General features: G+C 33.4%; 1 protein-coding gene across 3 annotated transcripts in view; it reads right to left on the bottom strand.

Annotated features, from left to right (window-relative positions):
• The window catches only part of LOC106719022 (beta-arrestin-1), a 53,970-nt gene extending 40,074 nt beyond the window's left edge, over nucleotides 1-13,896 (bottom strand). For all 3 annotated transcript variants that reach the window (XM_045682057.1, XM_045682050.1, XM_045682060.1), the window contains exon 1: nucleotides 13,568-13,896. The gene's annotated coding sequence lies outside the window, so the exon portion shown is untranslated. The remainder of the gene's footprint in view (nucleotides 1-13,567) is intronic.
• Nucleotides 13,897-14,071: the final 175 nt, after the last annotated feature.

Raw genomic sequence — 14,071 nt, 5'->3', positions numbered from 1 at the left:
ATTTTATCTATTTAACGACTGACTTCGGCCTGGTGTATTGCACAAATCGACTAGTTTTATTATCCGTCAGAAGATTTCAAAGAAATCCCGACGCGTAAATCCCGAACAAGCATTAAAACGGGTAACGCGATGAGGCGCACGCCTAATAAAACAGACGTTATCTATCCAACAGTTTACATGGCGTTTGCGTAATTGTATATATCCGTTGTATTTATGGATAGCTTTGTAGAATCCGTGATACAGATCGCAACCGACGTGGATTCATCGCCGCTGCCAATTTTGGTAACGCCTACTATATTTAGCTGAGAGATAATAGAATATTATTATTTATTATGCTGAGAGTTAATGTCAAAATATCTAATATTGCCAGTAACATTAAATAAATAAAGTATTACTAGTTAACTATATTTTTATATCTTTGATATTTTATTCAAGGTCTTTCCAATAAGTTAGGATTCTTTGCTATGGCAGCTAATTGCTAACTATGGAAATTTATTAAGTTGTCAATAAAAAACCATATAAAAACTACAGTAAAAGCGATCTCTATAAGACGAAATTAAATTCTCTCATCAAACAAACAAAACAGTCTTAAAATATACATATCTCGTATCGCCTAAAATTGAAACTGGTACTTTTCCCTCAATCTTGATTAAAAAAATTCCATTTCATGTTGCTATTTTAGGACTAAGAAACCATAAAACGTCGCGATCCGTACGACATTTAAATTCATTAGGAAAATATAGTTAGCGACAGCTTACGCAAGCTGAGAGCCGAAAAGGAAATGTTTGGTAAAAGCGAAATTCTGTTAAAACTTTTGTATCTTTAAAGGAACGAATAAATATCTATAATATACTAGCTGTCGCCCGCGACTTCGTCCGCGCGGAATTAATAAAAACGTAACATTTGTGTCAAATTACAAGTGTCGTTGAGCCGTTACGGAGATACCTTCAAGCAATAATCCATCCATCCAATCCATCCATTTATCCATCTAAACATTCACATTTATAATATTAGTCAGATATATAATAGAATAGATGATTTCCCCAGTAGAAATAGAAAAAGGCAACACAGCTACACAGTTTTACATTCACTACAGTACTTAAGTGAGACGTTACATTTAAAATACAATGAAATAAGTGAATAACATTATAAGCTTATTGAATAGGCTGAGATGTAAAAATTCTCGTTGAATAGGCAGCACGGGGCCGGAAAGACATAACGAGCAACACGGATTCGAACCGGCCATGCATTACAAAGCGGGCCGCTTCGTTACGCATTCTATAGCTTTGCCTCGCTTCGTCCGCAGCCCGAACTAAAGGTAGAGTAGAGTCGCACGGACAAAAGCACCTTCCGATATCAGTACGGAATTGTAAAATAGAATTTTGAATAATATAAAACTTTTATAAGAACATTCAATTACGTTCGATCCACAATTCTTAAAAGCTGGTATTTAACAATGAAAGAACTCAAAGAAATCAATTGTTCATTTTACAAAGAGAAATGTCCCGTAGTGAAAAGAATACTAAGAAAATTTTCTTTTCTTTTCACTGAAATGTAAATTAATAGAGTTAAGAATAACAATTCTAGTGAAATTAGTCATCGAGTCTTTGCACTTTTTATAACTTTTGGAACTTTTACAACTAGTTATTTGCATTTGTATAATTTTGGAATAAATCAAACATTGGCACTTATTTTCTATTGTTACAAGATCCGTTTTTAAGTTCATGACCATAGTTATCTACTGACAAATCACAATAATATGTTAACATGGATGTTGGGTAGTGGAAGCTTACGTTTACATTTTTTTTTAATAATTTCATTTCACACTGAAATTTCAATACTATGAGAAATTTCCATTCAACAAAAACTAAAAATATGAGCGATATTTTAAAAGTTCCTATTTCAATAGGAAAAAAAAAATATTATTTCAGAATGTACGAAAGCACTTGACATAGCACTCCATATACAGCCAAATCTAATAATTATTACGTACCTACTGGCTGTAAAACCACATAAAAATAATGCCACACTGCAAGCAAAACGTTTCATTAAATTGTTTTTTAAGCCACACCATTTTTCACATATTCAGAAAATCCTACCAGTGTTATCAAAATCTGTCTGTTTTAGGAACGCGTAGATAACAAAAAAAATATAGCAAGTTTGATTTTTTAATTGTATCAATATGATATTGTCCTGCATTCTCGAAAGTATGGTCACCCTAACTACGAAATCAACAGTCACTTGGAAGTATGCTTAACGATGCATACAATCCTATCAACATTTAGCTTAAAGAGGCTTTGAATAACTTTGCATCAACAAGTCACGCTTCTGATTTGGGTTACTGATTTTTAACAATAACACGACTCTAAGTAATCATTACACAAGTACATAAAATAATTCATTAATAAGCTGGGGAACTAAGTAGTGGAATAACAAGCATATGAGATTATGTTTGAATTTTACTTTTTGTTTTAGACTATGAAAACATGTTTCTATTATAGATTGAGACAGGAATAATTAAATAGCTGCATGAATTTATTTTGATTGGCTATAAAGAGTACGGTTAAATTAGAAGTTCTTTGAACCGTTAAAATATCTTAAAAGTCATTAAGTGCAGAATGCTTTCATGCATACTGTGATAGACAAAGTGATTTAGTTTTAAATGCTGCATTTTAAAACTCTGCTTTGCAATTTATTCTTTTTACTTTCCTCAATATTTTATCAAGGCAGTTTTCGGTAACATCTATTTATTCAACTTTAGAAATCCTATTAGAAACATTATTTTCATTTAAATAATTAAAAACTCTGATGTGCTTGGTAAAGGTGCCCAAATCATAAAACTTAATTTAGCTCGCACTAATTGGAAAATACAACGGGTCTTGCGCGCAAAATAAAGTTTTAACTACTTTTGGTAATTAAGCTAAAACATTAGTCTGGTACCAAAAATTATTATAATTTGACGTGAATTAAAAGGCTTCTAACCTTTTTGTTAAAAATAAAATGCAGCTCTTGGATTCATTGTCCCTTTTATGTTAGTTCTTAAATAGAAATCTTTGAGTATTCTCCTCAACAGCAGTCAATCATTATCATCTGTCAACATTTTTACATGCCATATACATAGCCCTTGTTGTCTTCATCCAGTCGACTTTCTGAACCCAGAGAGAGAGAGAGAGAGAGATCATGTTAAAGGACTATGACTTCTAGCCTAAAAAAATCATTTACAACTTGTCCTTTTAAACATGTAACAATTATTTTTCCTTACTAAATATACAAACAATATTCGTATCGTATAATCTCATGGAATATACATATTTCTCAAGTTATAAAATAATGTTGTAACTTATTTATACATTAACCTTTGTCAGAATTCAGAGAAAAGCTCTTAAGAGAATCACGGCTTACAGGGACTGCGAAAGCTTTCACCTCGGATCAAAAGAAAAACTTTCTACGGTCAAAGAACTTTGAGACATTAATATTCTACACTGAACAGTTTTTTTGTAAGATATTTACTTATATATTAAAAAAATGGGACCAGAAAACGTTGTACAACTGGCAAAATAAATTGGTGAATTCAACTCTAGCTATATCGTTCTCATCTCTGTTATTGCTGTATGCACTTTAACTATGTCGTACGAAATAAAAACTGTAGAGTTGTTGCAATTTAATTAAACAAGTCCTATAGTAAACACAAATATGGTCACCGCGTAAAAAACGCGATCGGTTTTCAGATGGAATCGCGTCTAGTCCATCATCAATAACGGATGGATGTAGGCGGAGATGAATTATCGTATTCTAAATATCCTACTATTCCCAGCTAGTCTGCGTGCGATAGGAAAAATAAATAGTTGTAGCGTGAACGTAGCGCCGGTCGGATGATTATATTTAGATAGTATTAAAATGCTTTCGTGTATATAATTTGTGAGAACGTGTGCGTAAGTATGGACAGAAATAATGACGAGTATAAATAAAATAGGTATTTCAAGATGCCCGTTGTAAGCCGGGAGGGGCCAGGGTGGACACGGACAGACCTGGTATAGGATCGTCCATTAATCACGTGAGGCTCAAAAGGGATTCCGAAAAAAATCACGAAAATCACGAGTAGGGGTGTGTCTAAAATAAGACATCATGTATATTATTCTGATTGATGACTTAAGAATAGTATGAAAAATACAATTTTACAAAAAAAAAATACAGTGGTAGACGCCAGCAACAACAACATCAGTTGCACAAATTGGTCGGTTCGCCCGGTGAAATACCACGACCACACAGAAGACAGGCGTGAAGTGGAAGTAATTCCGCGTTTCGTCTGATGAGTGCCGCAGGCCTAATTTTTGTCCTCTTTCCCATCCCACCCCTTTTCTTATAAGTAAAGGATGGGAAGGGTATATGGATTTAATGGAGGAGATGCATAGGAAGGTTAAATATTCTCTTTTTGTACGTCTCCTCCTTCGTCGATTGGGGGTAGGCAACGCATCTGCAATTGAAAATGTCAATGGGCAGCGGTCGCTTCGCTATTTCGGCGAATGCTCGTTTGCCACCTTGTAATATAAAAAAGACATCCTATGTAACACACAACTAATATCTGATCATTACATGGTACTCCAAATAAAATAGATTAGTTAGAATCATTACTGAAAATGCATTATTTATATTCGAAACGTGTCAATAAACTTTTACTAGGTCGATGTTATTATTGTATAAATTAACAAATATCAATAACAATTTAAATTCAGTTTATTAATATAACTGCTTTTATAATCGTCAGTAAATGTCAGGCGTTAAACAAAAAAAATATATATCCATAAATTGTGTTGTTGTTTTTGTGACTGGAAGTCGAACTGATATATTTAAATTTAAATATGATTATAATACAGCTAGCAAAGCTTAGTTGGTGAATACAAAACAATGTCGCACGTGTCACAATACTAACGTGAATTCTGAACATTATACAATTATGATTAAAAATGTTTCTAGAATATTCATTAAGGAATAATGCACATAATAGTGGCAATTAGCAACAGCCAAAAAAGTACATCACACCGACGATAAATTAGATATTGATGAGTCCTATGAATATGGGACAAAGCAACAATTTCACTTTTTCTTGTACTAAAAAAGCGGCAAAAGACAGGGCATTATAGCAATCGATGGTGGAGGCCTACGTTCAGTAGCGGACGAACTATAGCTGATGACCATGGTGATGACAATGTAGTAAAAAATACACATTAATAGGTGTGACTGCTATTTTCTGAAGGAAAACTGTTTGGACGTCCTGTTTACCTAAGTGGTTGAACCTTTGAGTTTGCGGAAACGCTGACGGTTGCGGTTGATAGTGGTGGTGACCATTCGAATTAATAATAGAGACAGCATTAAGTGTCAGGAACTTCAACAGGCGCGTTTAAGTCGAAACAACACAAAAGCTGTAATTTCCAAGCAATAGCCTATCAATTTTTAGAGATCAGTGGCTAAACAATTGAAAGGTAACAGTCTGTTGCTACGTTAGTAACCAGAGACATGGCGCCGGCGGCGGATGAATAATAAAAGATTTCAAGCGAACTGGCCCGCTGTCATAATAAAATACGTCGTTTCGTTGAAATAACGAATAAATTTTCTTAGACAAAAACACAGGGGATTCAATGATGTGGCGTAGTTCGTCAGATGAGAATTCACACATAAATTCATCATGAGCGAAATGTTCACAACCACTGCCCTGGGGTAAAAAATGTAAGGGAACTTTATTTTTTAAATTAAGTTTCGTAAATACATTAGGAACTATCGTGGTTAATATTAAAGTAGTGAACGTGACTGAAAAAGTGAAATGACAAAAATAATTCAAAATAAATTTATCAGATAGAAACTTAACACTTTACTTTTATTCTGCGTATTGACAGATTTTCTGTAAGCCACCTTAAGGTAGGGTAACGGTACTCAGGGTCGCTCATTTTACCATGGCACCTTTTACAATCACAAATATTCGATGGTGTGACATCACTCCACGTCCACAGCGCGCTATCTGTTTTCGGCTGGCGGCGCATTCCTCGCGTACTCCACCCTATTTTATATTTATAGTCGACAGCTTTATCGTAATACCGCTACACATGAGAGGACTTTCACAAAGAACGATAACCAACATTGATTCGTTTACGTCAATTTTCAAAACCACTGAGGTGGTCTTTATCATAAGTGCCAGGTTTAAGACAATCTATTGATTTTTTAAATCATTATGAACACATCGTGGCCATGACATCATATGTGACGTCATACGATATCTGTTGTTTAAAACTCACGCAAAAAACCTATAGATTAGAAACAAATCATCACGATTCGCCTCAGTTTATGTTCATATTGCATGTTTTGGTACACGATAGAAGAGCGGAGACGGAACGGAAACAATCGCTTATGCAATATTAATGATCTGGGGGAGGCAGATGCTCCCCAACCAACATTATCCTGTGTACAATATAGGCCATCAGCGACTATAATCATTGAAATAATTCACTCAAAAATAACAATGATTACAGCCATATATTGAACCAGGTATTGGATCGTAAAGTCGAGACATACTCGTAAGATAGAACAACTAGACAAAATCTTAATGGACTAATAACATTATTTCTGTTCTTTCTATTGGTGTAGGTACCATAGACTTAAGAAATGTCAAACAGTTTAAGGAGTTAATTTCGTGGTCATATGGTCAACAAATTAAACTTTTTTGGTGTCACTAAAAAGGCGTAGTTCAATATTCTAATATCAAAACGGGTCCCACTTCTTAGTCTGTTCCTACATAAAGTTACCACCCACTATTTTACGATGTAGTTTTATGACTCATTTAACTCAGTCGACGCTAAGCGCCTTCGGAGATGAGAGAGGATGCGCGCGACCGAGATAGCGGATATTAAATGCAGCATTAAACTAACTTTACAATCCATACTGTCTCTATTAAAGGAAAGGTTCATTTTAATACTTGGTATTTTAAATATCGTTGGACCAAAAAAAAAAAATAGAAAATTATCGTATACTAGTTTAACCGTTGTGAGAAAAATGCGTTTACAATGTTGGTGAAAATAACGTCAAGTCTAAATTTTGCAAGCGCAATTTTAATTAAAATGTTTCTTTTAAATTCTAGATTTTTTATTCCGCTTGCTAATTTACAGTCTTCCAGATAAAAAATTGTATTAAAAAAATATTTAAAGTTACTTAAATTTTAACGCTGTAAAAAATATGCATGTAGTTACAGGAAAAACTGGTTAGTATAATTTTATCCTACTAAATACACCATTATTATGTATACTTATATAGGCATGAATGGCAAAAATAACTCTATTAAAAGGAAGAATTTAAAGTAAAACTGCAACATGACTAATGTACAGATATTATTTTTTCATTTATTTATTCACCAAGTTTAAAAATGCCCTTCTCTTTCCATAATAACAATATTCCGACCGGTTTAGAAACTTGTTAATCCAACATTTTAATAATTTTACTAATATTACAAATGCGAAAGTTTAGATGGATGGATGGATAGATGTTTGTTTGAAGGTATCCCCAGAACGCCTCAAGGGATTTGGATGAAATTTGGCACGGATTTCGACATAGTGTAGAAGAACACATAGGCTACTAATTAAGTTTTTTTTTTCATTCCACGCGAACGGAGTCGCGGGCAACAGCTAGTTACTTATAATTGTAGTGTAAAAATTCTATAAAGTATTTAGTATATAAGTGCAATCAGCAATTAAACCCGTTATTCGTATTAATTAAAATTAACAGTCATTTATTGCACTTTATTGAGTGCAAGCGGAAATTATCACCTCGTTGTACTATTAAAATTATCAATTACGTCATCGAATGGTATTCGTACGCAGAAATATGATCCCTCGTTACAGGAAATACGGGACAGAATTGCGTGTGCGTACCTTTTTTTTCAAGATGACATAACCTTGTTATCGGTATGGGCTGGCAAATAAAGCGGAACCAATTATTGTTGTGACCGTTACCGATGGGGCATTGGGATTGGTGAGATGAACGTAAGCCAATCTAACCCTTAATTGTGTGGTAGACAGGTGTTATTCCCTTATCTCGTTTGCAAGCTAGCCCGTGGGAAATGACCGAGCGATCGGTTGAATAACACCCATCGCAAGGCGTTGCCTTCTGATGATAGGATGACTTTCCTGATGTGGTCAACAAAATACATGACATGAAATATAAATTTGAGAATTGAACACAATCAGGAAATGGAATATGTAACCTATTTTATTTTGTAAAAAATAATCTAAAACCTATATTAACAATTCTATTGTACTAAAAAGCATATACCTAGTGATTTAGTTTCAGCATATTTGGTATTATCAGACGATCGGTTCGAAGTTTCCAGATTTTGGACGCAGTTAAGATAATTAAAATAAAAAAATAATGACACTTCTGAAATATGAATTACCTGTAGCTTGTAGGGTAGAATTAAAAAAAATAAAGCTCTGACTCTATCAAAGTATAGCAATTAAGGTTGAATTAACGATTCTATTAAAAACCTATTAAAATCACATTTCCAACAAGCGTCATAGGCTGAACATACGTCAAAAGATACTTGCATGATGGTTATTGGTACATCAAATATCAACTCAACATTAGATAATATATTTCAATATCAGGATGAACGCAAGCAAAGTCTTAGAAGATTACTGAGCGAATCCTCTCGAACCATCTGAGATGAATTTAGACCAAACACGAACCACTGCTTGCTTTGTCCACTATGGTTGAGGCTTACCCTTATAGTAATTTAGAGAGAATTATTAGATCACAAGCTTCCTTTATGAATCTTGTACCAGGGTTGCCATTTTGATTATTGACAATTAGGAGATATGTCAACCAAAGCGTTGATATTGACATATACAATACCAAAGACAGAGCACAAACAAGATAAATTGAAAGCCGGAATAACGAGACGTGGTCGAAAGAATGACCACCTCACACCACCGGACTGATCTTGATAAGGTCTCGCCACACCGACGCCGATCAAACGCAGATAACACTGACGAGCCGTCGTGTGGTCGTGTTGAAGGAACAAATTTTACTTGATAACAATTTGTTAGCGAAACTCAAACGGAATTACATATCAGTAGATAAGATAATCCTCAAGTTATTTGTGTTCATTATTGCTACGATTTGATAATAACAATCGATTGAAGTGCAATCTTTTAGCAGTTGTGCAAAACGAAGCGTTGAAACCACTACTGATTTCTTTCCTGACAATCTTTGATCTGATTAGTAAATACTTATATGCACATATTTAATATGTTTGAGTACATACGAGTACGAGTACTCTCACTACAAGAAATAAAAAAATGTCTTTCGTATGACTTGTGCTGAAAAAAAGAGTAACTACATTTATATAGAGGAGCAATTTGTAAATGATGAATGAGTTGTTGGCAGCGGCCAGCATCTTCGCATCAACAAGACAGTCAAGCTGTCACTAACATTTTAAAAGTGTTGTATTTTTAAAATAAATATTGATTTTTGTTTTTCATACCACTTCTATCGAGTTGGCATTGCATATTCATACATAGGAATCAGACAAGTCTTTCAAAATTTATTGGTTGTTTTTTTTACCGTAGGAAGTTTTTTGGATGTTTTACTTTGCATGCTTTGAAATAAAAATACAAACGAAATATGCCACTAGAAAGTAAAAATCTTAAGTAAGCTTAAAGTATGCGAGTGGCCTTAGTTAAAGGAATTCCGCGTGAGTCAGCGTACTACCAATGAGAAGGAGATGAGATCTTCCGAGAAACGGACGCCGAGATCGTAAACCTCCCCCCATTCCCCGCCGGACCACACTCCAACTTACAAGAGGTCATCGTAATAACGCATTCGATTTAATAGATCTCCAACATAAATCTACTCAATAAGAAGAAACTTGTCAGATAAATCAAGGATAACATAAAAGTATACAAGAAATAAAATGTTAGTTATTGGTCGTATTCAATAACTACATATTTTTTAGTCTTACTACGGAACTCAGGGTCGTTTAGTGTTCCCCCTTAGTGTCATTTTAGTAACAAAATTCTATATTAGGACGGACTACTTAGTAACCTTTTAAGGACAGCAACTTAATAACGTTCGTGAAATCATTGACAACTATCAAATGCGTACGTATTTACAAAAATTAAACAATTTCAACATTGCTGTAATGAATGAAATTTACCTTCTGTATATTGGAAATTCACTTAATGAAATCTGCGCCACATAGCAGGTGTGTGCAATCAAAATCGAGAATCCATACCTAGCGAAAACTCGACTACGCGACTGCCGTCAGGTATTTTGCACTTGAATAGAGATAAAGGCAATTTCACATTCACAAACTATTCACACTGCCTCTAGCATCAACTCAAAACTCATTCAGCAATCCTTTTGTAGTTAAAGTCTCGTACGGCAAATTCAGGAAACGCCGCTGAAGTTATAAGTAACCATTGGTTGTTCCACCAATAATTCTACATACAAAAGAAAAAGTTTATATATTTCGATTATTATTTTTTTTGCTCAATGAATATGAATAATGTTAATTAAGGAATTTTAAGATCTGGATTACACAACTGTTGGTAATATTGTAAGCTTTAAGGGCATTAGGGTTTAGTGTGAAGCGGCCTTAAAACACGACTATCGTCTGGGCAGGCGGGTTAATTAGCAAGTTGCAGTGCGAGCGCAGGCGAGGTCGCCGGTCGGGGCTAGTTTTGTTTTTTTACTTTTTATATACAGCTGGCCGCGTTATGATAAACTTCACACGTACTAAGAATCATCCTTTCATATTCACTTTTATACGATACTAGCTTTTACCCGCGACTCCGTCCGCGCGGAATAAAAAATAGAAAACGGGTTAAAAATTATCCTATGTCCGTTTCCTGGTTCTAAGCTACCCACCAATTTTCAGTGAAATCGATTCAGCCGTTCTTGTGTTATAAATAGTGTAACTAACACGACTTTCTTTTATATATATAGATTATAGTCCAGTATAAAGTCGAAGCATTTGTACCTGCTATATCATAGTACGAAACCACGTATACTAAGACCAAGTTACTGTGATTTTTAGTCATATTTAAAATTCAATTTACTAATAAACCACGTGCTTCAATACACCATCTAATTTCTAACAAACATTGCACATAACGGTAGACATTACAAAACAAAGGGTTAGGAGTCCATACCAGCATAAAGTTAAGCTCGGTGTTAACATTAAAATAGTTTGTTAAAAGCGTCTATTGTTAGGACACATTGTGATGCACGTCACGCGCGATCGCACCACTCTACGCTCGTACTCGCTTTACGAAAAATTCCATTAACAGTCAAATGGTAATTTTTCTCCTATGAAAGACCATAAGTATTTGTTGGTTGTATGTCTTTACATTTTAAAGTTATTGGTGGCTTGTATAAAAATATTAGAAACAAATATTGGGAGTATGTTTAGTCAATGAAGAAAAATTTATAGAATTAGTTTTATTTTCAATCACAAAAAAAAATAACAATCCATCTTACTAAGTATTATAAATGCGAAAGTTTAGATGGATGTTTGTTTAAAAAAGGTATCTCTATAACAGCTCAATGGATTTTGATGAACACAGTCTTGAAAAATACCTAAGTTACTTAATAAGATTTTTATAATTCCGCATGGACTAAGTCACCGGCGACAGCTAGTTTAAAAATAAAATAAAAAAAGCTTAAAGTAATCATTGATAAATAATAAGAATTTATTATTATATCAATAACTCTTACTAAATAATAATATACATTTGGATGACAAATGGTAGTGATTTGTACAAAACCTTCAAATCATTACCTTTTACAAATTGCCATATGAAAATAAATGAAAATAATATATTTGTCCGTACAATCTGTAGTTAATAATGAATTGATGTGTGCAACAAAAACACTAATATTGTCATAATGGTTATTTCAAACAATGATTAAACATAATCATTCAATTAAACATAATCATTTCACACTTTACCTACATTGCATGTTATGTATTGGTTGTCTATTCATTGCAATTTTTTATTATTCATGTCAATTGAGTCGTGGGCGATAACTAGTATAACACAATTTGGTTCTGTATATTTAGGACTAAAGTCACCATTTAAATAGACTATCTAAGTACCCTAGGAAACAGACTGGAACCTACTATATACATATTTGTTAACAATTTATATATCCATGTTTTGAAATATATTTTATTATTGAATTATTATTGAATAAATAATCTAATATATAAAATTCTCGTGTCACAGTTTTCGTTGCCATACTCCTCCGAAACAGCTTGACCGATTCTCATGAAATTTTGTGAGCATATTCAGTAGGTCTGAGAATCGACCAACATCTATTTTTCATAACCACCCCCCCATTTTTTAACTGCGCGCGGACGGAGTCGCGGGCGACAGCTAGTGTATTATATATTTTACATAATTTTGTAAGTACAGATAAGCAAAGTTATTTTTCTAAATATTAACTTCATTTATATGAATAAGCAATGTAAGAATATATTTTTGCACTAGTGGTTTATATCTTCATCAGTGCAATATAAAAAAAATGTTTGTTTGATACACAAACTAACTCTACAGTTACAAATTTAACTGAGTTACCAAGCTGGTTTGATGCAATGATGAGCTGATCTGCAGGTCATTAATTTTAGTTGACTTACCCATGTCTAATAAACACATGTTTAAGTGGAGAAAAGCAACAGTAAACTACATGTATTAAAACAATTTGACAATATAAAATGGAATAAGGGATTATCAATTTTATTTTGAAACATGTGTATTTCTTACTAATATTATAAATGCGAATGTTTAGATGGATGGATGGAGGGATGGATGGATGAATGTTTGTTTGAAGGTATCTCTGGAACGGCTCAATGGATCTTGATGAAATTTGACACAGGTGTAGAACATAGTCAGGAAGAACACATAGGCAACTAATTATGTTTTTTTTCAATTCTGCACGGACGTAGCCGCGGGCGACAGCTAGTAATTATTAAAAATAAAAACATTAAGATAAAATTAAATTATCATAATGTAAATAAACCAAAATAATTTTCATCAAAATCGAAACCTCAGAATCAGCTGTAAGTCCAGTAACTTAGGATTACACATTGTTGAATTAAAGTAACAAGTAAAAATTAAACATCACATGATTTCTAAAGTAAAAGACAAGACAAGAAATGTTTCCAAAAGCAGGTTAATTACGATTTATTGTCATAAATATCAATGAAGTTTCTTTATAAACATGATGTGTCACATTTTTCTGTATCAATGAACTTTTTACTATAAGAGTGGAAGAGATAATATTATCACTACACATAAGTAAACAACATGTGACAAACATTATAAACTAAACTGATTACAAAGAACAAACTATTGGAGACTAGTTTTTAATAGCTACATAAGATTATCATTTTTTTACGAGTCGTCAACTGACATAATTACCGTGGCCTGGAAAAGGTGGATTTTTTCCGTAAACATTTTCGTGGGTCAAAATAAGAGGCTATTCGTACGCCATTCTTCGTTCAAAAATATAAAATGTTACTTACGGTTATCACTTGAGGAAAGAGGAAATATCCAGTTCTTCGGCACTAGTAGTATCCTGAGCACAACATATTCACTTTGCGTAAAAATAAAATGAATTACCGGATTGGTCTTGTCACAATCGTTGTAGCGAACAATTTGTATAAATCAGAGGATAAGTAGATTAGTAATTTCTTCGTTCTATATATGAAAAATACGAACTCACAGCAATAAATACAAGGAATCAAAAATTAACTATAAACCGTGCGAGTCGCTTTCGACTGAAGATACCAATCATTTACACAAAAGTGGTCCACACCACAAAATCCAGGGAATATTGCGCACGCATCTATCAAGTTCGTTGAAATGACATATGACTTTGTATGACTTATGTTAAATTGACAATTAAACAGTTTATGTTACCTGTTACTATAATTTTCGCTGATCGATTACGTTCACAAAAAAAATAGTATTGATTTTTCAAATGAATTTAAAGAAATCATACACACATAAAACTTTATGTAAATTAA

Source organism: Papilio machaon, chromosome 2 (assembly GCF_912999745.1).
Source record: "Papilio machaon chromosome 2, ilPapMach1.1, whole genome shotgun sequence".
NCBI classification, from domain to species: Eukaryota; Metazoa; Arthropoda; class Insecta; order Lepidoptera; family Papilionidae; genus Papilio; species Papilio machaon.
The sequence above is the reverse complement of the archived record's forward strand: the minus strand, read 5'-3'. Positions and strand labels throughout refer to the sequence as shown.